Raw genomic sequence first — 26,428 nt, forward strand, 5'->3', positions numbered from 1 at the left:
ATTTTAAAGGATTTCAAAAGAACACGCATGCACTAACATGCACACACACATACACACACACACACACACACACACACACACACACACACAAACCACACCCCACACAGAGAGCTTTGGAAAATTCCATTACAGACCCTTCAATTCATATTAACTAGTTTCCATAAGGAAGTTCACTATCTTCAAACAATCTTCTAAAGGGAATTCACTATATTTAAGTAATGCACCATCTTAAAATGAACTCAGCCACGGAGACTATGAAATGCCAACAGATGGTTGAATTTTGTTTCCATAGCAAAGTAATTTATAATAATTGCTTTATGGATGCAAGTGCAATTTCCATTATATTCAATTCATAAAATGTTATCATACAGCTGCAATTTGTGATACTTTCTATTAGGAAAAGTGGTGAATATTTGAGTTCCTATGAAGCAATAATTAGCAGTGTGTCTAAACATATATAAGCTACAGATCTAAATCTGCTTCTTTCTTGTAACTTCAAGACTATACTGTGGTGAGCACATTTTGCAATCTTAAGCTCCAAAAAAAAGCAAATAAAAACATCATAGACAAGCATGTGTTAAGGCTACTACAGCCTTCTGCTCTTTTCAAAATTGAAACCCATTAGTAATTTTAAGCTGATATTTTCAGAAACATCCAACACATTGACAATTAGTAATCTAAAAAGGTGTTAAGATGGCATAAATGTACATTTTTAAATGCATGTTTAAAACTAGGTTTACTACATTATTGTAAAAGGGAAGGAACACTGGATTGTGAAGGGAGGGGGAACTATAAGTAAAATATACTCACTAAATTGGGATTATTAGCTTCAATTCTTACCTCCAATCACCTAATCAAGTGTGCTTATTAAGGTCAGTATTATTTTGAGGACTTGTAGTCAACTGCTTTGAGTTTAGGCTGAGCAGTGTGTGAATATGTAATATTATTTTTAATACAATTTTTGGCATATGTTTAAATGATCCTTAAGATTACTCATATTTTCATTTAAACCATTATTAGTCCCCAAATCCACTTATTCTTGGTTGCGCTGTTCTCATGGAATTCCCTTTTACAGAGACTTCAAAATGCAGAGTGAGCCTACTTCTGTTATATGAAGAATACGGACACTCGAGAAATGTGTGTGACCCCTGTACTGTTTCTTGACTTGAGAAATGTGTGTGTGCCCTGTACTGTTTCTTGACACAAGGACAATCCCTGTGGAACGAATTGTCACTAATGTATACCACAATTCTGATGACGGTCATTACACAGAATTATGGACTACAATATGGATCACATTTAGACAACTGACAGGGAAAACTCAGAGGAGTGTAAGACATTTGAATACTAGGCGGTTAGTTGCAGGACTGCGCGAGAGACATCTTTGACAAGAAGCAGCCAATTATAGCTTAAATTTCTGGCACAGAACCAGTTGTGATTAATAGTTTTCCATTCCATTACAGACATATTATTAATGTATTAAAAATGTCAAGCTTTGGCAAGCACTAATACGGCATGGCTCAGTTAGTGTACAGAATTTCCATTTAATGAGTTTTATGGACACAGGAAAAGATATTGACCACAGCAGGTCAGTGTGGGAGGATCACTAAGCTCTCCCTTAACATAATTATTTTATTTCATCCCCTTTTTTTTTTCCTGTTTCTAGCATCATCTGCTAAGAATACTTCATTTCAGGGTATCCAAACTTCAGGGTGTCCACCCTTCTTTAAAGGGTGTCTCGCACCCTTTGAATAAAATCCTCTCTGCTTCAAGTCAGTACGCAATTAAAGCTATGAAGTTCCACAACACACGATTGAAAAGAGGTTTTAGTAAAAAGAAAAGAATCAGAAATTTTCAACTAAAGTATAATTATGAAGTTTTCAAAGACAAACTAATGATACACAGACTAAATATTACTTATGCTGAAACATTTATGATACAGATTGCTATATGGTTATGGTTTTAACCAGGTTAAAAATACCAATAGCTTCTTGAAAGCTAGGTCATCCCAGCAAATAGCTCAGCAAACTGATTATGAGAAGGACAGTCAATAACTTCATCTACTGAATGTATTCCTTCTGGTCAATAACTGAACCAATTGCCAAGTAATATGGCTTTGGAATTTACCTCCTACCAATTTCAACTAAATAAGGGTAACCTCAGAAGAGGTCTGGGCATCCCCAAGTCTGGTTCTTTACTTTGTCAACATTGGGGGCAAAGTGTTATCAATCTATCATATTTACCTGTAAACTGAAACATTAAGATGTCTTGATTTGAAAAAAAATCCCATTAATATGCCATGAGTATTTGCTAGACTTCTGGTGTATGAATTTGCAGAGGCAATGAAAAATCTCAGAAAATTATGTCATGGCCCTCATGTTGATAGATATTATTGATCAGGGCTAAAATGGGCTATAAAATAGCTTTGCATGCACGAAACACATTCTCCACCCCCCCCACCCCCGCAGGATTCTGTAGCTAATTCCCTTCCACCTTGAATTAACTTTGTGGGAGGCATTTTACTGGCCCTTTCTCTCCTTAGGGAAAAATAATCCTCCCAGAATATTACATGGAAATAGTAATGATGTAAATAATCAACAATGATCCTCTAAAAACAAAATCACCAATTTCATCAGTTGAGAGGAAAATATTGCCAGTAAATCTCCTAACTTTAGCTAGCTTTCAGCATTCCTTTTATTATATAATCTCACTAGGAGGTGGGGGTGTGTGGTCACAGGCTATTTATTCCACAAATATTCAGCTCCTTGGGGGCACCTGAAATAGACAGCTATTGACTCATTCTTGTTAGACATTAACAATTTTATAAATGTTCATATTTCTGAATGGAAAGGAACAAAAGGAAAATGGACTACACTAAGTGGAAATAGACAGTGAGAAAGATACACAAATTCTCTAACTTCTCAAAACTAGTGGCTTCCAACACAGGCTTAATGAGATTTATTACATGGGATATTGAAACATATATTACATGCTTTTTGTTTTTTGCACATGATCACTTGTTGGGAAAAAAAAATCACTCAGTCGTCCTAAGAACCAACATAGGCGTCGGTCTTTTTTGTTAGCTGTCACTCAAAATAGAAGAAATTTACCATGTTGTGCAAAACAATGATCATATCTTAACTTATACTTGATTGGGTAATATAAGCAAGTGCCTATCATAAGATCTTTAATGGAAGCAAGTGACACACTTCAGTATTTGAAAGATTTCTATTTTCACCAAAAGAAGTCTGTTGAGGAAAATCAGCTAGCACATATTTAATAGGGTGTTTGGCATAGGATAATGCATAAAATTATTTCAGACTTAGTTAAGCCCAAGAGAGAGCTGATATTTAATTATCATAAAAGCAACAAGCCTTTCATTTTTGCACTGAAAAGCTGAGAGATCCAAGGTCTCAAACACAAATCTAAAGTTTAAAACACAACTCTGGATTCTGAGAATAAAATTAGTTTGAAAAATCACTTACCTATCAGACAATATAATTCATAAACACAAATATACACATGTCTTTTCTATTAATTTGATTATACGAGTACCTTTGTAGGCGATATGAAATTTTATTTGTATTCAAGTGATTGGTGCTTTCATTACTCAAAAACTCTCACCAGATCCTTCCTTAGGAAACCTACCGACTAAATGTGTGATGATTTAACTTTCTTAAACAGATTGTTGAGAGTTTTCCAGAATGATAGAAGCAAAGAGAGTTATTTGCACCAGCTGCAATTATGTTTAAGAAATTTGCAAAAGACATGAGCCTCCTCCTAGAAAACCTAATCTGAATCATTTTAGTCTATGCACACTGATACCTGACAAGCCAAATATCCTAATAGGAGAACAGTTTCGTGTCCAAATAAAAGTTTCTTTACAAAATTTTATTACCCTTCTTAAATTTCCTAATCAACATGTATCACTACATTGATAGCCAGATGCATGAGATCTTGCCTACCTTCATGTTGATATTCAGTAATGAATTATATCTCATTGGATGGAATCCAGGAAAGAAAATCGGCCCTTTTTATATGTAAGCATGAACGACATCACATGTGAAATACTTCATGCAGTTTTCTTTGCACCTAATCCACCTGCAGAGATCCAAATTTGAGTGACAAATCGTAAGTTGCCTATTCCCAAGACGCTCTTGGTCAGTTCCCATACACCTTAGCCTTTTACCAAAGAGGAAGGAAGGCGGTAAGGCATTCAAAGCCAACTTCCTGAAATGTGGGCTTTGCTGACTGTCCTACAGGTTAGAGTTCCGTTTCCGGGGCTCCATGCATCAGGAAAAGCTTGCCCCTCCTCTAAAAAATAAGCAATCTTGCTGGGAAACTTTCTAGCAAGCTTAAACTAAGCAGATTTGAATACAATTTTGATGAAGAATCTTTCTGCTGTTTTTCATTTCTGTGAGATGAGTATTTTCAGTCATGAAACCAGGCCTTATTTCTAGAGCAAAACTACTGCCAGATTCACCATATGTTTAGTGGATTTCTGACTCTTACTCAGAATTTTCCATTCCAAAGATTGACAAATTGTTATGATAAGAGGTGGCTCCATTACAAACCCTTCTGGGAAGAATTGGGGGAGGGGGTGGCACAAATAGGAAGTCTCTGGAAATCTAGACCCAATAAAGCTTCTCAGCCTGCGACTTTCGTTTTTCCAGAGAAAGTTACTTTTAAAATCCCCGCTAGAAATGTTCCTTCTTTGCCCTGTAAAATGACAACCCACTCAAGTAGATTTCTGAAAGGGTGGGGGGAGGAGGGGGAGACCAAGGGTGGAAGTCCCTGGATGAGGTTACCAAAATAAACAGCAGAGGGCGCAGTTTCTTTTTTTATCTAAGTTTTCTCTCCTATGAATCACTTAATTGGTTATTTTGGGCCCCAATAATATTCGGCATTATTTGTATTATATATAGATAGATATAGATATCCACAGATCCATACATAGCAGAAAGAAACTCAATGTCCCTATCCCGATTCTATCCACTGATTCATGCGATGCTGAGAAAATATTCTCAACAGCACCCCTAAACCAAATCTATCCCCCCCCCCGCCCACCTTGTTCCAATGTTCATTTCGCCCTAGCTGCACGACGTGGGATATAGTAATGCTTTAATCTCGTACCAATAAAGGAGATTCAAAGCAAGGGGACTTCAAAAGCTCTTCGTATAAGCCATCACCAGCTCCACAGACCTTCCAAAGGGGGGGGCAAGTTTTACTCCTCATCCCCCCCCCAAAAAAAATACCCCCAGACAATTGGAGAAAGAAAAGCATAAGCCTCCAGCGCCTGGCGTATGGTCAGGTGTGTGAACCTGGGAGAGATCTGTGCAACTCAGGGCGCCCAGCATCCAGCCAGCCAGACCCGCAAACCCATTCCTAAGGATTGGGGTGGGGGGTATGGGGGGGCCGCGATCCCAGCACCGCTGTTTGAGGTGGGGGAGCGAGAGGATGCAGGCGGGGCGGTGTGTGTGCGCCTCGAAGCTCTGCGCTCTGCCTGCACAAGGCGCTTCTCAAAGTTCCTCGCCCACCCGGAGCCTCTCTTCCAGCCTGAGATGGCACGGGGGGTGGGTGGGGGTGCAGAGGGAGGGAGGGAGTCCCGGGGGGGGGGAAGAGAGAGAGAGAGAGAGAGAGAGGGAGAGAGCGAGCGCAGCAGGCAGGCACAGGGTCGCGGGTGGAGAAGTCACCCGAACTAACACCGTGTGGTCCCTTTCGCCCTTGCAGAGCCGGGGCAAGAGCGAGCCCAGCCGACGGCGCGGGGCGCGGCTCTGCCCAGCCAGGTCCGCCTGGGGCGGCGGCCGCGGCAGCGGTGCCCCACGGGCGCGCGGCGCACGGGTGGGGACGCGGCGGCCGCTCCCCCCTCCCCGCATTCCCCACACACACACCCCGGGAAGGAGGGGGGAGGCAGCCTCCTCCCCAGGCGGGAGCGGGAGGATTGGGGAAAGCGGGGAAGTGGGTGATGATGATGGTGTGTAGATGGACACACACACACACAAACCACAGTCCCACCGCCACAGTCCCCACCCGCCCGGGTCCCCATTGCGCTTGGCGGGCCTCTCTCTGGACAGGACTCTGCGCGGACCGACCCCCAGCACCCCACGCCGCTTCATTACCATTCGCCAGGCGCCCCGGGGACGACGACAAGTCGCTGGGGCTGCGCTCCCGCGCCCGGCCCCGCACCGAGATGGGGTGGTGGTGGTGGTGGTGGTGGTGGAGGGGCGGGGGGGGGATTCCTTCCCGTTGACGTCCTCTTCCGAAATGCAAAAGATCAGTGACTTTGACAGGTAGATGAGAGGGAGGGAGGGAGGAGGGGGGGTGGGCGGAGAGGAAGAGAGCAAGAGCAAGGTACCTCTCCCTCCCCAAATATCGGGATATTAATAATGAAATCGCAGCCTTGGGGAGCGGAGGCCGGGCCCGGCCCCCCGCTAGCCGGCCTCCCCGCGCCTCCTAGCGCCGCCGCGGCCACTTTCCGCCTTAAACTTTTACGGAGGGATCTTCTCCTCCTCCACCTCCTCCTCCTTCTCCTTCTCCTTTTTCTTCTTCCCCCTCCTCCGGTTCTCTCTTCGATTTCTTTTTGCCTTGCTTTCTTTTCTCCCTTATTCTACGGTGAAGCTGCAGGACTTTTTGTTGTTGTTGTTCTGATGTTTGGTGTGTTGTTTTTTCTTCTTCTTCTTCTTCTGATCGCCGAGAATCAGAAGGAGCAGCCGGGCGGTTCTCGTCCTCTCGGCCCCGAGCTCATCTTTCTTTCACAGCTGAGACGTGGAGTGGAGTCGGGGAGGGACCTCAATCAGGACCATTAGCCTTGGCGCCAACCGAGCTCCGCCACTAGCAGTTTCGCCCCGGGCTTGCTGGGCGCATTCCGGCACTCAAGTCGGAGGCGTGCGTGCACCTCGCGTGGCTGGGCTGCGAGTCGCCACGCGCCCCAAGTCCGTTGGACGAAATAGACATGGCTCACGAGGCTTCAGGATTGCGGTTCCGGGGTTCCCACCCCCTCCCCCCCGCCTCCCCCTTCTCCTCCTGCTTCTCCCCGGCTGGCCGCGGGGACCACCGGGCTCCAAGCCTGCAGCCCAGCTCCGGGGCTAAACTTCAGGATGGCTCGGAGGAGCAAATGCAAAGAAGTGAGGGACGGGAGGTGTGTGTGTCTGTGGGGGGGAGGGTCCGGGGAGGGGAGAAAGCGAGCGTGCCGCGGGTTCGGAGCCCCCGGGAGACGCCGAGCCGCAGCCCCGCCGAGCCGCAGCCCTGGCGCGCGCGCGAGCGCGCGGGTGGCAGGATCGCGATCGCTTCACTTCCCAAAAGCAAGAGCTTCTTTCGGCAAGTGCCAGGCAAGTGGAGGGGATGGCAAACCTTCCACTACCTCGAGACCCGGGCGCTCCGAGCGGTCCTAACTCCGATCCTGCTCGCTCTGGCAACCAGAGCTCAGCCCCCAAGCTGCGGCCCGGGCGCTGCTGGGTGACCTCCGGGGGAAGGGGGGAGGAGAGGGGTCACAGGACCATCCCACCCCGCGCCTTCCTTATCCACCACCGGAGCTGATTTCTGCTAGCGATGTCTGTATCTCCCACTCCTACCCCCCCACCCCAGCCCCTCGCTGCTCTCCCACCTCCCCTGCCCAGCAGGTCCCCAAACACACCCTCCCTCCACCAAGCTGTGATTCTCCCCACCACTACCACCAATAACTTGGTTGCCTAGACAGAAGCCCCTCCAACCCCCTGCCCCAGAGCGCCAGCTTGGTGAAAAATAAGAATCAATCATTCTGTTTTAGAAAGTTGAAGCTCAAGAGATAGCTAAACATCACAAGCTCTCTAGACTTTCCACCCACCCAAAATAAAAAAAAAAACCCTCCAAGGCTTTATTTCCCATAGGATCGTTTTCGTTTTTTGTTTCTTGACACATTTAAGTTAAATAAAAATGTATCCCATTGGGTGCAGGTGGGTCCTGCCTGTAATCCTAGCTACCCTGGAGGCTGAGATCCGAGGACTGCAATTCAAAAGCCAGGCAGGAAAGAGATTCATTTCTCCAATGAATCACCCAAAGCCGGAAGTGGAGCTGTGTGGCTCAAGTAGTAGGGTGCTCGACTTGAGTGGAAACAGCTCAAGGATAGCACCAAGGCTCTGAGTTCAAGCCCTGGGGCTGGCGCTCGCGCACACACACACACACACACTGTGCAGACAAACTGAGTGAGACTATAATTAGAGAGAATAGGGGAAAACACTGATCTCAGAGGTCACCAGATATCTCAAAATCAAACTGAAATTGGGGTTTATTTTTTTCCTGTCAGGTAAAGGCAACAAGCCGCAGAGCAATGTAGAACACTCCAGGTGGGAGAAAAATGATGTCATTGTTGGAAAAAGAAAGGTGTGTCTGCGGTCCATGGTTTTGAGGGGTAAACTGCAAAGGCGAGTTTAATTGGGGAGGGCAGAGTAGAATATCACGGGCCTGTGGACAAAAGAGGGGCCTGACTCAAGTTAATCACTTCAAAGCAGAGAATAAACACTGAAACCGCTGGGCTGGGTATTTGCTCCAGGGCCCATAACAAAGGCAGATGCTAGAAGCAGTTTGGTCCTCTCCCACAGTCTACCTTGAGTCCTTCCTCCTATTTCTGTCTTAGTGCTTCCTGTCTTTGCTTACTAACTCTCCCTCTGTTCTTTAGCAAAGGAGTTACTGTGTGAGCCAAACTCAGAGCAGGGGCCCAAGGACAGTTTCTGGCCACTGTCTCCCAAGTTTGAAGGACAATGGTAAGATGGACAGGCCACTCACCACCTTTCTGCCTGCCTGGTCATCTGGAACCCAGGCTCTTCTGAAGGGGCACATGGCTACAGAACTTACTTGAGAGAAGACATCCTCAGTGTTCCTCATACTTCTCATTAACTACGCCCTCTTCAATAACACATAAACAGTCCTTGCCCTTTCTACTTTCTCCCATTTATGATCAGATCCCAAAGCCTCATTATAAGCTGTTATTCTCAGTTTTGCCTGGTGGGTTTAGATCTTTTTCCAGTGAAGAAAAAGAAAGGAAATGTATGCAGAAATTTCCTCCTGAGATAAACCAAGACCTTTTGGACACATGCTCCAAGACAAAGTTCCCCTATATCCATTAGAATTTTAGAACTAACCCTCTTCCCTCTGCCCTCCTTCATTCCCAGAATGGACTGGACTATGGAGCAGATAGCAGTCCTAAACATTTCTGCTTTGGGCATAGGGTTCTATGTTGTTTGTTGGTTTATTTATTTATTTGCCAGTCCTGGGGCTTCAACTGTTCCTGAGCCTCTTTGTGCCCAGGACTAGCACTCTACACTTGAACCACAGCACCACTTCTGGCTTGCAGCAGTAGTAGCAGCAGCAGTAGTAGTAGTAGCAGCAGCAGCAGCTTATGGAGATAAGAGTTTCATGGGGGCTTTTCTGCCCAGGTTGACTTCCAACCATGATCCTCAGATCTCAGCCTCCTGAGTAGCTAGAATTACAGGCGTGAGCCACCATTAGGCACCATTTCCCTCTCCAGGTGCCTGGGGAGACTTCTAGGCTAAGTTGCTTTTGCATGTGCTCTGACTTTTTCAGAGACTCAGTGAATCACCCACTGAGCAAGTGGATCTGAACTCTAGGAAGGAAGTCAGGATTGCTAGAAGTGTTCCAATATTCCACTCCCTGCCAGATCTTCCTCCTTCCTGTCCTTCAGCGGTGATGGCTCTGAAAGGTTATTCTTTTATTTGGGGAGCTATTATTATTATTATTATTATTACTGTCTTCTCTCCCAAACTCAACCCAAACTCAAACCCAATACCAATCAGAAACATATTTTAGCTATGGCATTGACATTAGGAAAATAATTTAGAGCATATTGCTTCGATTAACATTTTTTTGGCTTCACCTCCCCTTCCCTCCCCCCCACATGCATTGTATTTACTTTAGAAAGAATTATTCTTTTTCTGTTTTCATTTGAACTTTCAACTTCTTTTCCCATTGTCTGTTTTCCTTTAGTGAAGAATGGGTTGATCTTTCAGTTTCCCAGTTTTAGAAGTCTGGCAGGTTTCCACGCATTCTTTCCTTCTTCTTCAATTTAGATATCTGTTTTATGTGTAATCCTGTTAAATCTCGAACTGTTGTTCATTTTTCTAAGTGCTTAACTGCCTGAAATCACTTTAGAGACTTGGCAGGGCTGTTTAAATACTTGTAACTTCAACATGTCAAACTGGTAGTGATGGTGTAATTTTGATATATCTGGTCCAAAAAGACATATGTCCTTTTATAAATACTATAAGGTACTTGACATGAAGTAGGCATCTGATAAATGTTCACCGCAGGCATGGATAATTCTTTGCTCAGGAGTCCTTTCCAGCCTTCTGGGCTACAAGATCTAAATCCAACCGAATTAAGACACAGACACCTGAAATATCTAAGTCAGGTGGTGGGGGAGGTGTCAGACATTTCAGTTGGTAGAACACAATGCCCTGGGTCGGGTGGCTTATAAACAACAGAAATTATTTCTTACCATTTAGAGGCTGAAAGTTTGAGATCAAAGTGCTAAAGTAGTTAGTTGGGACCTGGTGAGATCCAACTTGTGAGTTGTTCACAGCTGAGTACTCTTGCAATTCATGTCTGGTGGAAGGAGATTATTGGCCTCCTAGGGGTGCCCATGAAAAGGGCACTGATCTCATTTATGAGGGCTCCATCTTCATGGCCTAGTGACTTCCCAAAGGCCCATCTTCTCCTATCTTCACATCTCTGGTTAGAATTTAAACATATGATGTGGGGGATGAGTGGACACATTCAATCTATATCCAGGGGAAAGTTTCCTTTAACCAATTTTAAACTATGTTACACCTTCTCTCTGTGCCTATTGCTCATGTTCCAACAGAAATACACTGCCTAATACTTGTAAAACCTCTAGCTCTTTCCTGCCTCCCCTTTATGCTCAGGTGCATGCTTAATTGCAGAGGCTTTAGCAGGATAGTTCTCACAGTCATTGAAGTTCCTTATCAAAAAGAATTTTCAATGATTAAATGCATTCACATCTAAACTCTGGCACACCCTAAATATCTGATCTAAGCACCATCTGCAAACTATACTGTGCTAGTGTGGGTATACCAAGAATGTATGTCTTGAAGCCTTAACTATATAAACTCGAAACTATCTAAGCACCAAACATGACCATCAGAGGTCAATCTCATTTAGTTCTTTTCAGGATTGATAACAGACCAAAAACATTGTGTTCCATATTTCCCAAAAGCGGGGCTGGGAAGGTGGCTCAGTGGTAGAGTGCTTGCCTTGCATGCCTGAGGCCCTGGATTCGATTCCTCAGCACCACATAAGCAAAAAGGAAAAAAGCTAGAAGTGGCGCTGTGGCTCAAGTGGTAGAGCGCTAGCCTTGAGCTGACGAGCTGAGGGACAGCGCCCAGGCCCAGAGTTCAGGCCCCACAACCGGACCCCCCCCTAAAAAAAACACCATGTTTCCCAAAAGCCACACATCAACTGGGTTATGGATGCTAGGATGCAAAGAATAGCAAATGATGTAAGCTACTGATAGCTAATACATGGTAGTACGCAAAATTGTTTGGAAATAATAGCATATTAAAATTTACCAAATACACATTTTGGTAATTTTGTGTTTTTTTTTTAAAGAAAGAATGGTAGCTGGGCATCTGGGCATATGCCAATAATCTTAGGTATTCAGGAGGCTGAGATGTGAAGATTAAGATTTGATTCCAGCCTGGACAGACAAATCTGAGATTCTAATAAACCAGCAAGAAGATGGCAGTGGAGATGTGGCTCAAATATTAGAGTGCCAGCCTTGAACAACAACAACAAAAAAGTTAACAAAGCAAGACTGTAAATCTTTGAGTTCAAACCTCAGTATAGGCACTAAAAAAACTCTTTAATTTCAGTCAATATTTTCATATTTCTTTTCTATTCCAACTGTAAAATCCTAGCTGTGTTTGACAATCTTCTTGCTTTTTTTTAACCCCTTCTCACCCATGAAATTAACAGAAGTCACTTCATAAGGAAAGATGACATGAAATATTCTGCATTTATCAAATTACAACACCCTGTTTAACCATTTATTTTTCTTTTAAGACTATTCTTCCCCAAAGTAAGACCACTATCTAGACAAACTCAGTATGTTTCTATGCACTTATATTTTATTTACTTAGTTTTTTTGCCTCAGATCATAAATTTATTTTTTAAGTGGAATCACATCATTAATCTAATGGGTTGGCTGAAAAAGTACACTCAAACAACAGCTGTTTAGATTTTCTCAAATATGATTTTCATATTTCCAATTACTCTACCAAAACAACAGTAAAAAAAAAAGTAGCTTTTGTAAACTAAGGGGGGAGGAGATATACAGAGAATGACTGAGTAACATCCCATGCCTAATATAGAGATCTTTCTATCTATTCCATCCCAATAGTCCTTTAAGCCAGTGAATATATATGAAACTCACATTGCCAGATGGGAGCTGTCCTTGGACTGAGGAAAATGTCAGACCAAAATCAGGGTGCTTAGTCATGTTGGAAAGAGTCAGACAACGAATGGTAAACACACTTTCAGTATGAATACTGATAGCTGGAGGGAAAAATAGTCAAAGCTAGACTCAGTTTATATCTACAATGATGTAAAAGTGTCACTGACCCTAACTGCAATAGAGTGCAACAACTAATGTTGGAATGTCAGCTGCCCTTGGAACATAAGCAATACTGCCCCAGCTACAATTCAGTGAACACATCCATGATATGAGAGATTCCACTAAGAAGGCAGAAGTTGAGGAGGAAAAATCTAAGATCACAGTGTGCCATTTGGTTTGGGGTATACTTTATCCAGATGTGACTTCTTGATTTTCTTTATTTCCTGCTTCTGAATTTAGTTTAAAATTTGCTATTCTGAGATTATTACTGTGACTGTGGTTAGAGCAGCTTTAAGGATCATGTCCTTTGGCTCCTATGTTGAATGGAAGTGGTGTATATGTCAGATGTTGGTTTCTAGTGGGTAGAGGAGATTCAAGATATGTGCCCTTTTCTTCCTAGTGACCTGGCATCTCCTTGAACAATAAAGTTACTTTTGCCACAGAAAATGATAAATTTTCTTAAATCCCTTCTTTGGGTAAGGGAAAAATAGGCAATCAGAATTACTGTGGGTTTTCTTTATTTTTCATGGACTAGGAAGAAACTTGATTGTCCTCTGTCTCTCTGTGTCTCTGCATGGCTCTCTGTTTCCTCTCTCTCTCTCTCTCTCTCTCTCTCTCTCTCTCTCTCTCTCTCGTACCAGAATTGAGGTTTTTAAGGCCTGAGCTAAGGGCTGGAAAGGTGACTCAGTGGTAGAGTGCTTGCCTTGCATGCATGAGGCCCTAGGTTCGATTCCTCAGCACCACATAAGCAGAAAAAGCTGGAAGTGGCACTGTGTCTCAAGTGGTAGAGCACTAGCTTTGAGCTGAAGAGCTGAGGTTCAGTGCCCAGGTCCAGAGTTCAGGCCCCAAGACTGATCAAAAATTTAAAAAAGGCCTCAGCTATCCCTTTGCTTTCTTGGTCTTGGTCTAGCTCTACCACCTGAGCTTCTGGCTTCTGTTGGTGATTAATTGGAGATAAGAATTTCACAGACTTTCCTGTCCAGATTGCCTTTGAAGATCAGTCTTCAGATCTCAGCCTTAGGGGTAGCTAGGATTATCAACATGGGCCATCAGTACTTGACATTTGATTGCCAGTTTTCTAATCTCTGAAATCACATGGGAAATAGCACAATCCTTAGATTCGTATAATCTTGTTATCAATTATTTTCTTGTTCCTCTTCCTCACACATGGATTTAACATCTCCCTGGTGTAGGGGACTATGATGAAATCAGTGAAGAAGGTAATTCTTTCTATAGTTGACTATTTATTGGAGAAGGCAAACTTGTAACAACGTGACACTGAGGTGGGAACTGAAACGCACAGGAAACAGGAGGTCTCCAATGGGAAAGACATGTTTCTCCTTGGGAATCCTGGACAAAGATGGCTAGATGAGTTAATTTATGCGCTACACCTCAAAAGATTAGTAAGTGTTCATTTAACACACAAGGGAATAAAGGCATTTAAACAAGGAAGCAGAGGTAACAAAGCGAGAAAGCCTAATTCAATGGGATTTGGTCCCAAGGTATTTGGACCAAGCTATTGGTCCACCTTCTGCTCACAAGGTTCTGTAGAGATGGTCTTTCTGATGAACACTTACAAGTATTTTGACACTTAAGATCTATAAGAAGATCTAATGGCAACAGAATCCATGCCGGAGGGTGCAGGGTGAAATTATCATACATTATCTAGGTTGAAACCTATAAACATGGCCAAAGTTTGCCACCATTGACCTACAGAAAACCACAACCTCATATTTCTCAAACAAATAGGATTATTTAGTAATTTATGCTGAGTAAGGAATGGACAAATAACTCTTGACAGGGGTAGATCCATTAGCAACTTGTAGATACCCATTCCATCAGAGACAGAAAGAACCAGCTTCTGACCATTCTAAGATGGTCTTTGTAGATCTAGTATTCCAAGACATTAGATGTCATTCCAACTCCTGTTGAAAACCATTAGCAACAAAGAAGATAGAAATAGGAAATGACAGGAAAAACTCACCATGAGTAGTGGGAGGAAACAATAACAAAATAACCATAACAATCATAAATAATTCTCTAAATCATGAATCTCAGGGTTTTATTTTTGTTGTAATGGTGGTTGTTGTTAATGATAGTCAATTAAGCTCTTGCAGAGTTTATGATCAAAAGTTAAGAGGTTATATAAGAAATGAGGGGGAAAACCCCCAAACACCTGAAAATAATTACTTTTCCTGTCTTCCTCACATACTCCTATTTGCCTTCTTCACTTATAAAACTCAGCTTCTGTGATATCTTTGCAAATCACTTTTTCCTCAGCCTGAAACTTTATCAATCCCTTTATCAATCAATAAAGAGACTGTTAGTTACCATATGTGTATTTGTGTTACCATATATAATACATATATGTGTAAAGATATGTATATTTACATATATGTGTGAGTATACCTAGCAAGGTATCTACAAGGATATATATGTAAAATGCACACCTATATGTGATATATACACATTGCATGTGTTACATAAATTGCATGTAATACATATGAATATGTAACATTACCTACTAGACATATAAGTTTGTGTGCAATTATTATTTATTTATTTGTGTAATCATATGGGTGTATATATACATATATATGTAATTTTCCTTCTATTTAGAATTGATTGACAGACAAGGAAAACTAAATACTCCCAGATCACTAAAGCAGTTAGAAATGCCATTTTATACTTCAGAAACAAAAAAAGGTAGAGAACGATAAACATGCAAATGTAGCTTAACAACTCTGTTATATTTAGATACTTCACATACGTTATTGAGGACATTTGATGAGCTTTATTGCTAGTAGCCCTGAACAAAGAGCCAAGAGAGCAAGCCTGTCACAACACTGTCCCATGCTTGTGAATTTGTATCAGTAATAGCACTTATTCAGCTTCCTCATCTATAAAATACAGCCTTCGAATGGATACATCTAAAACACTAGTTCTTAAATGGAGTACATGGACTCTGCCTCAGGATAAACCTACCTTGGAAGCGTGCTGAGAAGCAGAGTCCTGGACATTCCCACTTTAACTCCCTCAGCCTCCTCCAGAGTGACTCTTACTGGGGCACCATTAAGTTCGAACATAACTGGCATAAAGTTTGCTCTAGATGTTGCATTTTGAATCTTGCTTTGAGGTTGAGATTCATGCCAGTGAAAGATAAGAAACAAACCTAATTTTCATCTTCTTGGATAATAGAGCCTATGATTTGTAAGAGGTTTGCATAGATTCTATATATTAAAATTAAGTGGGATATACATATGAGTCCCATTAAGATCAGATAGAATAAAGGCCAAAGATTTTGTAATGACATTTCTAAGATAGAAAGAAATCAAGCATTTGCCACGTAATACAGTTCATTTGTAACTGAGTGCACCCAATTTCTAGAGCATATGTATTAGCTATAAACTGATAAAATCTCTCCTAGAAATGTATTACTCGACTGTTAAAACACCAGTTCTCTGAAAACTACCATAAGATCCAGTCATGAGATATTAGAAGCTTTTTGAACACTTTATTCTGGTTGAGATTTTTCAAAATCAGGCTGTAGTTACTGAACTCCACTTATTAGCCTCAAGTGACATACCTATGTAGAAGGTCTTAGTGAATGACACAATTAGATTTTCACAGAGGTCAAAACACTTAAATCATTTCTCATTAAAAACATAATGAACTGTATATAAGTGTGCATGCATACAACATGTTACAAAAGCATATGTAAAAGCATTTTCAATATAAAAACTTTTCTGGAAGAAACAATTCAGAGGAGGGCTTCTAGCTACAGAGAGAGCAGTTAGCATGCTTCTACATCAGGTAAACATTGACTTACACTAAAATGTTGTCTGTTGAAATAGAAAAGTAAAGCAAGTTGGACAGGTGAGACAAGGGCAAGATTTCTAAGAAAATTTGTTTACAGGGAGAAAAATGAGGGAGAAAGCAACAAGTTCGACCTGACATGTACTTGCCACCTTACTTATATGTACATCACCTTAACAATAATATTAAAATTTTAAAAAAAGAATATTTGTTTACATAAAATAATTTAAGGCTAAGTTCTTTTGAATCATATGAAAATAAAAATAAACCTATGAAGTCCTGACATTTTCACTTTTATTCTGATGTGCAAAATCATAAAGCTTTCCATTCACTCAAACTGAATATAAACTGAATGCATGACATATACATTATTCTAGGATCTTGATGGTGAGTTCGTAAAACAGGTTCAAGTTAGAAGCCTGCCATTCTAGTTGAGAAACAGAGGATAAAAATGAACATAATGGATAAGTAAATGGCCTATATTTATAAATGACAAACTATATAAGCAAGAAAAAGCAGACCAGGAAATGAGGTATTTGAAGTGGAATGCCGAGGGTGGATTATTGTGCAAAATAGAATGGTATAGGCTTTCATCAAAAGTGGGGCAAAAGTCAGGCACCAGTAGCTCATGCCTCTAATCCTAGCTACTCAGGAGGCTGAGATCTGAGGATTGTGGTTTAAAGCCAGGCCAGGCAGAAAAGTATCTCAATCTCTTCTTTGTGATTAACCAGCAAAAGGCCTAAAGAGGAAGACTAGTGCAGGCTTGAAAGTCTGGGATGCTCTTATCTCCAGCTAACCAGCCAAAAGCCAGAATCTGGTAGAATTTTCCCCTAAGGGACAGCACACTGGCACTGAATTCAAGCCCCAGTATCAGCATACACACACACACCACACATCCATTTACTGACAATGCCCTTTTTGGAGTAGAGATATTTTAGTTGTGCAAGGGAGTTTCATTTGACATGCCCATATATGCATATAGTACATCTCCACGTGCTCTTAATAGTTAAGTTTGAAGTACTTTGCTCTTACACTGTTGCATATTTATCATGATTTGCAATATTTGTCTCACATCTCTTTTTGTTGTACCACTGACAAATGAAAATGTCCACTCAGTGACCTTGTGAGTTTTGATTTCCACAGGACAAGAATAACCCCTCAAATATGCGATGATATTCAAAGAAGAATGACAGAGTTCTGGTGGATCTGAATTCAAGTATAGAAATGGTGTCATACAATAAATAAAAAGGGCATAGGTTGTGAGCCCTGCAGTACAGAAGCTTGACTTCAAATAGCCCCTTGGGCTGATCTTTCCAAACTCACATTCTTTGAAATAATTCATAGCACACGGACTCTTGACCCCTTGGGCAGCTCCCTGTGAGCTGTGGTTTGTGTTACCACAGCAAACCAGTAAGTTATTTGCTACTTTTGAACTGTATTATGCTAAGTGCTGATAGGCTAGTTTTAATATCATCTTATCATAAAAATATTTATAGTGATCTTGATGATTTTCACTTCAGAATCAGGTGGGTTTTTATTTTGCTATTTTAATTAAATTTAATTAATTAAGTTAGGTCTTGGGACTTGAACTCAGAGCCTGTGTGCGGCACCTGAACTTCTTTTGCTCAAGGCTACCATTTAACCACTGGAGCCACAGCTCGGTTTCTGGCTTTTTTTAAGATATATAATTTCTTGAAGATAAGTGTTTCAAGAACTTTCCTGCCTTTGAACTGTGATCCTCAAATCTCAGCATCTTTGAGTAGCTAGTATTATAGGCAAGAGTCACCACTGCCCAGCTTGAAATATTGTTTTTATAGTTATCTTTAAGGAATTGTATAAAGAAATTGCCATTCAACAAAGCAGTTAATGAATAAATGAGTCTTGTTAAATCTCACCCCGTTCATCATTGTCAGGTGGTTCTCATCAAACTTAAACAAAAATAGTAGCTAAGGGTTTTCCACAGTTAGATTGGGGGACACTTAGCAAATAAAATCTTTTTCTTACCTCCCTGTCTGCCTTTTGAAAACATGTTTGGATAGCACAAGACAGTTAGTTGACAACTGAAAACAGGAGTTATCTGAACTGAATTGACATTCGATGGGACATGTATGGGTATAGTTCTAAACTCAGTAAATTCTTTTCGAGATACTCTTTTCCTTTGTGACTTGAGCTCACACCCTTCTAAAAGAGATTAAGACGATATCCAAGAAAAATCCCAACAATTTTTACACTTTTCGAGAGCTTTCTGATTAAATTAGTTTGTTCCCACAATATGCTAAAAGATAGGGGAAAGGAAGTGTTTTTTGGGATCGAAATGGGTCAAGGAGGGGGATGGCAGTTCCACACAGTCATTTATACGTCTCCCTGCAGTTTTCTTTAACTTGTTATAAGCATGGCCAGAAGACTTCCTGTTCTTCAGAGATGCAAAGCAAGCCAGTAGGGTAAGTACTGTGATTGGAGCATTTTTATAGGACTTTTTGAAGCAGTCTGTTATGATATGATCTTTTTCTAAGACCTACATCATCTCGGCAACTTACTCCTTTCTCCTGACTTTACCTCTGTTTTATTTTAAAAACAATTTAATTAATTAACTTTGTGCTAGTACTAGGGTTTGATCTCAGGACCTGGGCACTGTCCCTTAACTTAGTCAAGGCTACAGTCCTATCCTTTGAGCCACACCTCAACTCTAGCTTTTGGTCGGTTAATTGGCGATAAGAGTCTCATAGACTTTCCGGCCTGGGCTGTTTTTGAATTCTGATCCTCAGATCTCAGTCTCCGGAAGTGGCTAGATTACATGTGTGAGCCACCTGAGTATCTCATTTCAAAGCCAGCTTGAGCAGAAAACTATGTGTTTCTTAAGCTGTGAGAGGAGGTATATCTCAAGTTGGTAGAGTGTCAGCCTTGGGTAACAAAGCTAAATGAAAGCTGGAGGCCCTGAATTCAAGCTCCAGGCATTCATGAGTTTGCACACCCACATACCCATGCACACACAAACAATTAAAAACATAAGTGGCAATCTTATTTGAGAAATCCTCAGGGAGCTTTGCAGGTTATGAGTTGGAACAGTTTCCAGAGAAACCAAGTTGGCGGCTGATGGCACAGCTCTTTCCAAGGACCAATCAGGGTCATCTCTGCTCTGGCCTTGACTCCCCTGATCACACATCTCTCGTTATGCCCGTCCAAAGTACGGCCTGCTCAGTAGCAAATGAGTATGTCTTATAAAATTTGTGAGTGTTTTACAATTTGAAATAGCTTCTGACAGGGTAATTTTCAAATTGCTCCATTAAGAACCACACTGTGTAGTGGGTTCTGCTTCAATCATAGTTGTCCTTATTACCTGCTCTTCCTTTCTGGTCTAGTGATAGAACTTTAGGCAGAAAACAATTCCTAGCCTCATTTAAACAGCACATAAAAATTCCAGAAAACACCCTGAAGGGGAAGGATTCAGTTTTGCCTTGCTTTTTCTGTCCTTTTAAGTGTAGACATAAAAGTAGGAGCTAAGGCAACTATCTAAAATCATGACATATGACCCAGATGTAGAGGGTTGCAGACCAGAGTAAAGGCTCCCTGTTCCTGGTGAAAAACAAGCAAAAATAAACAAACAAAACACCAGAAAGTAGTCCTACACTGCTCTGTCCAGATGGCTAGAGTGTACCTTGGAGACTAGAGCTTCTATCATATGAGTGAAGAATTTGAATAAATCACGACCAAACAGACTAATCACCATTTATCTGAGCTACAAATCATATCCATTATTAACAGTGACATTATTTTTTAAAAAGTACTTAAGTGTTCTTAAATTTGGGATTGGCTCTATAGCTAAGATATGGAACCAACCCAGATGCCCCTCAGTAGATGAATGGATCAAGAAAATGTGGTATATATACACAATGGAATTCTATGCCTCCATCAGAAAGAATGACATTGCCCCATTTGTTAGGAAATGGAAAGACTTGGAAAAAAATTATATTAAGTGAAGTAAGCCAGGCCCAAAGAAACATAGGTCCCATGGTTTCCCTTATTTGAAATATCTAGTATATGTCTGAGTCAAGCAGAAAAGGTCAGATAAGTTGATGGTGAGGGAATGAACCCCAAGATAAGTATTCAAATGTTATTTTGTTTTTTTTTCCTTTCAAGCAATTGTTTCTAACATATTTATAAGATGATTTTTGTTGCTTTGTATGTCCCTCCCCCACGGTATAACCCCTGCTTTCACTGTATTTGATGTCGGTATAATTTGTGGAGGGGAAGGGAAAAAACAAATCATTTAACTAGAGATACAGGTGGACCCATTGCAACAATAAGATGTGTAAGTTGTTATGTGGAAAAATGAACTTTACAACTTTGGTGGGGGGTGGGGGGAGGGTCGGGTGGAGGGAGGGGGGATTATGGGAAGGGATGGGAAGGGGAAACAAAGGGAAGGCAATGCTTGATAAGAAATGTACTCGTTATCTTGCTCATGTAATTGTAGCTTCTCTGTACGGTATTCTCACAATAAAAATTTAAAAAAAAAGCTAAAAAAAATTTGGGATTGGCTCTACTATTTGGACCTTTCAACATATTTAACTCAAGTTGTTCTTTTTCCTAAGCTCTTTTAAAATTAGTATTTTTTTCTATCTTGAATTTCTTATATTTCACAAAAGGTTCTTTATTTTGCCTCATATGATAAAGAAGTAAAACAAAATAGTAAATATTGTCTACATTCTCTTACCTAATATATCATAGTAAATATAGTCTATTTTCTCTTACCACTGGACGTCAACATTTGAACAGAATGTGTTTTCTAGACAGGAGCTGGTGACTCATGCCTATAATCTTTGTTACTCAGGAGGCTGAGCTCTGAGGATCAGAGTTCAAAGCCAGCATTGGCAGCAAAGTTTGTGAAACTCTTAACTCCAGTTAAGTGGCTGAAAGTTGAAAATGGAGCTGTGGTTCAAGTGCTAGAGTGACAGCCTTGAGCACAAAAAGCTAAAAACAGCACTCACACTGAATTCAAACTCCATTACTGGTGCGCGTGCATGTGCGTGTGCGCGTGCGTGCGCTGCGCTCACACACACACACACACATACACACACAATCTTTTCAAATGAAAAGATGATAATGAGATGCTTTTTTCAATACTATAGAATACTGGCTTAACAACTTGACATTCTCTATGTGTTATGTTGTAAAATATAGTTCCATGTCTTTAACTACAGAGGCTAGGGACAGGGATTTATGATTAGATTACTACAACCCTACCTCACATAACTTCAAGCTTAACCAGTACCTGTTAAATGGAGCAATACTAGAAGGCTGTGCCTGCAAAGAAGTAGCCTGGGCTTTAAGGTAGATCTGCTTGGCTTTCAATGCCATAACAACACTACCCCCATTTCCCCTGGGTTACATGCTTGACTTCTCTGAGCCCCTATGTGTAAATAGAAGTCATAACACCTATTTCACCAGTGAGATTTCTGGTAGGGGCTCAATAAATGCTTCCTCTTCCCTCTCTGGGCGCATTCTGACAGAATGACCACATGAGGATGAACACTTGGACCCTTGGTTCTGAGGTTATATTTTGTTGGTGTCAAGGGATGCTGGCCTCGTTCTTTGAGACCTGATGCACTTGTGTCCTTTTCAATTACAGTTGGCCCTTCACAGAACTAACTGGCTGCAGATCAAACATTACCTAGAAAAAAAAATCCTTCATCTTTACTGTATGTAGCGGGGGCGGGGGGTAGAGGAGGGTGGGGACTGGGTTTCTTTGTCTTATTTCTTGAATGATACTACATAACAACTATTTTGTGTGTGTGTGTGTGTGTGTGTGTATGTGTGCGCGCACGTGTGTGTCAATCCTAGGGCCTGAACTCTGGGCTAGCACATTATCCCTGAACTTTTGTGTGCAAGGCTAATAATCCTCTACCATTTCAGTCATAGCTCCATTTCTAAATTTTTTGAGATTAATTAGAGTCTCATAGACTTTAGTGCCTGGGCTAGCTTTGAACCATAAGCCTCAGATCTCAATTTTCTGAGTAGCTAGGATTACAGGCATGAGCCACTGGCACCTGTCTATAACAACTATATGTCTATAACAACTAGAGTGTTGGCACTGCACTGGCAATTATAAGTGATGAAGAGATGATCTGAAATACATGGTAGGGTGTTTAGAGGTTATATGCATATATTACACAATTTTCTATAAAGTACTTGAGCAGCTGAAAATTTTGGTGGCTGTGGTGATGTTCCTGGAAACCAGATGTCACAGAATGCCCAAGGAACAGATGAACCATGAAATTCCTGAGGAATACTCAGACATCTTGCAGTCCAAGCAGAGAATTCTGCCACTGCAGCCCATCACCTCTCGTTGAATGTGGAGCACAGTTCCTTGGCTGCTTGTGTTTCTGTTCTGAGCGTGTCTTGGAGGAGACCATCTGCAGTGCAGCCAGCTCAGTTGTTGTGGAAGCGTGAATCAACAGATTCATAAAACCATTTCCATCGTACACTGGATAGGAATGGAAAGCAGGGTAGATATTGAGTGCTAGTTATGTACCTCATCACACATCAGGCAACCAGTGGCATTGAATGTTGCCCTCACAAGTGCCCTGAGAAGCAGGCTTTTCTGTGCCCATTGCAATTGAAGAACAGAGGTGTTCCTGTTTCTCAGTTACCTGCTTGTGAATCCAGTACTGTGGGAATACAAAGCCCTGCCCTTTGGCTGTATAGATCACTGCTTCTTTGACCTAAAATGAGCCTCTTTCTTCCTCCTACAAAATACCAGGAGATGGTGGTCCTCTTAAGACTTCTTATGCTCACAAATCCTATAATTCCATCCTCTTTACTTTTGATGCAGGACTATAAATCTTACTAAGCTTTTTAAAGACTTAATATGTCTTCCTTTCCCCTCCCGCCCCCACCCACAAAAAAGTTCACCCTATATTTAATTTAGAATGGTAGCTTCTTTCAAACGAGGAAGAAATACAAAGAGCCAATACCTATAAAGGGGAAGGGAAATGAGCCATTAGGCACACCTCATCTTCTGTAAGTATCATATTTTTTTCAGTAAACTGCTCCTTAACATCTAAATACTCTTATCAACTTATTTTTCAAAATTCTGACTATACCACCGAGCACAAATGAAACAATTCAGAATCCATGCTGAGTTGAAAGAAGAAAGGGATTCAACAAGTACAATTGAACCCCACAGGAGACACAGTGACAGCCAGGCCACAGCTGGGGGATGCTGGAGTACAAAAGATTATTAGCTTAACTCCATTTTAGTCTTCCTGGGTTAGCTAGGCAATCAACACAGCCATCTCTAACACTTAGATTTTTTTGTCACATACATTTTAAGTTCAAAGATGGGAGGCTCACACTGACTTAAAAGAATAATAATAAGAGACTTCCTCGCTTTCTCTGGTATCATAATGCTTTATTATTTTTTCTTTCTTTCTTGAACAGCCAGGTGGGCTCCGGGGAGGCCTTCTTCACGGTGTCAAAGCTTACATACAATACCCCAGCACTACTTTATATTTAATAAATACATTTGCCCTGGTCTTTTTTGGGGTGAACTCCCCAACATGTTTCATTGGGTTGAGATTGATTATTTCTATTTATTGCTGTTCAGGTATCTATTTGGACAATAGGTGGAGGGCTGCTTTTGTCTTCCTTATTATTGTCTGTCCTTTTGAAACACTCAAATGTGCGTTTTGCTTTCATCCATAATACAGCCACATTGGATGTGGCTGAGAAATAATGGTATTTAAATGAGATGCAGAGAACTTTCCTTCAATTACCCAATAAACTATCTATGCAGATTCTTGCTAGCATGGGTATTCAGGTATAGTGACAAAAGTGCTCAGGTTCCAGTTTCTGTGGCAGATGTTCTGTGAAAACACAGCCTACTCCATTTCCCTGTACTTTCTTTAAAAAGTACTATTTATGATATATTCTAGCTGAATCACTTCATGGGCCACTTTTTTTTTTTTTGCAAATGTAAAACCCACCGCTTTGATTCCATGTTTTTTTATGGCTACCTTAGCCTCCACCGTACAATACATGGTTTTCATGCACATGACATTTCTGCCTGTGTCATATGCATTATGAACTCCTAGCAAGGACTAATGAGTCAACTCTCCCCTGGAAATGGAATTGTGGGACTCCTTACATCTCTTCCAAATTTCGCAATTAATCAGCTGCACAAATATGTTTGGAATGTGTACTTTGTGCAAGGGCAAAAAAAAAATCTACAGAATAGCTTGTGGGTTAACTTGATTTATTGGCAGCTTACCTCAGTTCTTCCTAGTTTTCTCTCAAGTTTTGACCTAATTAAGTGCTCTTTAACACCTGGTGTTTAAAAAAAGAAGGCTCATTTAGAGAGAGCATAAGCAAAAGAAAAGATAGAAAAGGCAGCAATGTGTGCTCTCTGTAATGTTCTTTTGCTGCTTCTGCTGTAGAAGATTCTTGCAGTTCAGAAATGTTCAAAGTCCATGATTTCTCTGAGTTCAATTATTGGTACTGAGCTTCTGTGTTTATTGGCTTTTTTAGTTTATTATGATACAGTGAAATAACTGATTGCAAACTAAACTTTACAACTCTCCTTCTATCAATTAGCTGATCCTCAAAAAGCATCTGTCTGTTTAGCAGATGACTCTACCTTGGTTACCCTGGTGCCCAGGTTTTAACAGGGCCTGGTCCTAACTCCATTTTAGTTAAGGTATAACTTAACTGTATTTATGTTTTTCTGGATGCTTAAGAAAGGAAGGCAATCCCAGGGTTTGATTGTATTTTATTTTTGTGCTGGTCTTGGGGCTTGAACACAGAGCCTAAGTTCTGTCCCTGTACTTCTTTTGTTCTAGGCTAGTGCTCTACCATTTGAGCCACAGCTCCACTTCAGCTTTATGGTGGTTTATTGGTGATAAGAGTCTCATGGACTTTCCTGTCCAGGCTGGCTTTGAACTGTAATCCTCAGATCTCAGCTTCCTAAGTAACCAAGATTACAGGCGTGAGCCACTGGAGCCTGGCTTTTTTTTTTTTTTTTTTTTTAAATCTAACCATCACAGCTACTGGCAACCTCACACTGTGACCAATGTATTTCCAAGCATTTTATAAACCAATTCGTGTTTAATTCTCCTGGCAGCTCACACATGAAGAGATGGTAAGAGTGACACAGTTGGCTTTTAATCTTGGCATCATCACTTGCTAGCTGGGGGCCTTGCTACCTCTCTGTGTCCAAGTTTTTCTTTTAATCTTCACAGCAACTGAGAATGGCAAGTATGATTTCTCCACCTTACAAATGTGGAAATAGAATTGGAGCTGTTAAAACACAACAGCCTGGATCTGAATTCTGTCTTGTGAAAGAAAACCTCATGTGCTTTCTCTTGCTCTCTGTTTCAATTCTAACCCAATTAGTTCAAACAATGATCATTCATCAGACCACAGCAGCCATCATCTGGTGGTCTCCCCCAGATTCACATGTTTCCTAGCTCCTTTCCCCCTACCAATCCATTCTCCCTATGTCAACCAGAATGACCTTCATAGAAACACACTAATTATGTGTCATTCTCTCCTTAACAACTCTAATGGCTCTCCATGACTCTATGATTAGAAATGACATTCTAAACATGGCCTGAAAGCAAAGGAATGTTCTAGCTCCTGCTTACCTCATCAGGCTGACCTCCTAGCACTTTGACCCCATATTCCCCCTTAGAAGAAAGGAAGGAAATGTAGCATCTTGATCCTTGAATTGCTTTCCAAGGAAAGAAGTAAATTAAGTTTCAATTCTGGTAAAAGTTTGTTTCACCTAAAAGTTAGCAACAGTAGTATATTGAAAGTACTGTAGCTCTCCATTTGACAAAATGACCTACTTAACAACCTCTGACCAAATAATAATAGCTAATGTTTATTTAACCTGTACAAATGTTGTAATTCTACATTTGTTATATATTAACTGTCCCTGGATTTATGAGGGTGTTTTGTTTATAGTCTTCATTGTACAGATTTTAAAAACAACAT

This window comes from Dipodomys ordii, unplaced genomic scaffold (assembly GCF_000151885.1).
Source record: "Dipodomys ordii isolate 6190 unplaced genomic scaffold, Dord_2.0 Scaffold146, whole genome shotgun sequence".
NCBI classification, from domain to species: domain Eukaryota; kingdom Metazoa; phylum Chordata; class Mammalia; order Rodentia; family Heteromyidae; genus Dipodomys; species Dipodomys ordii.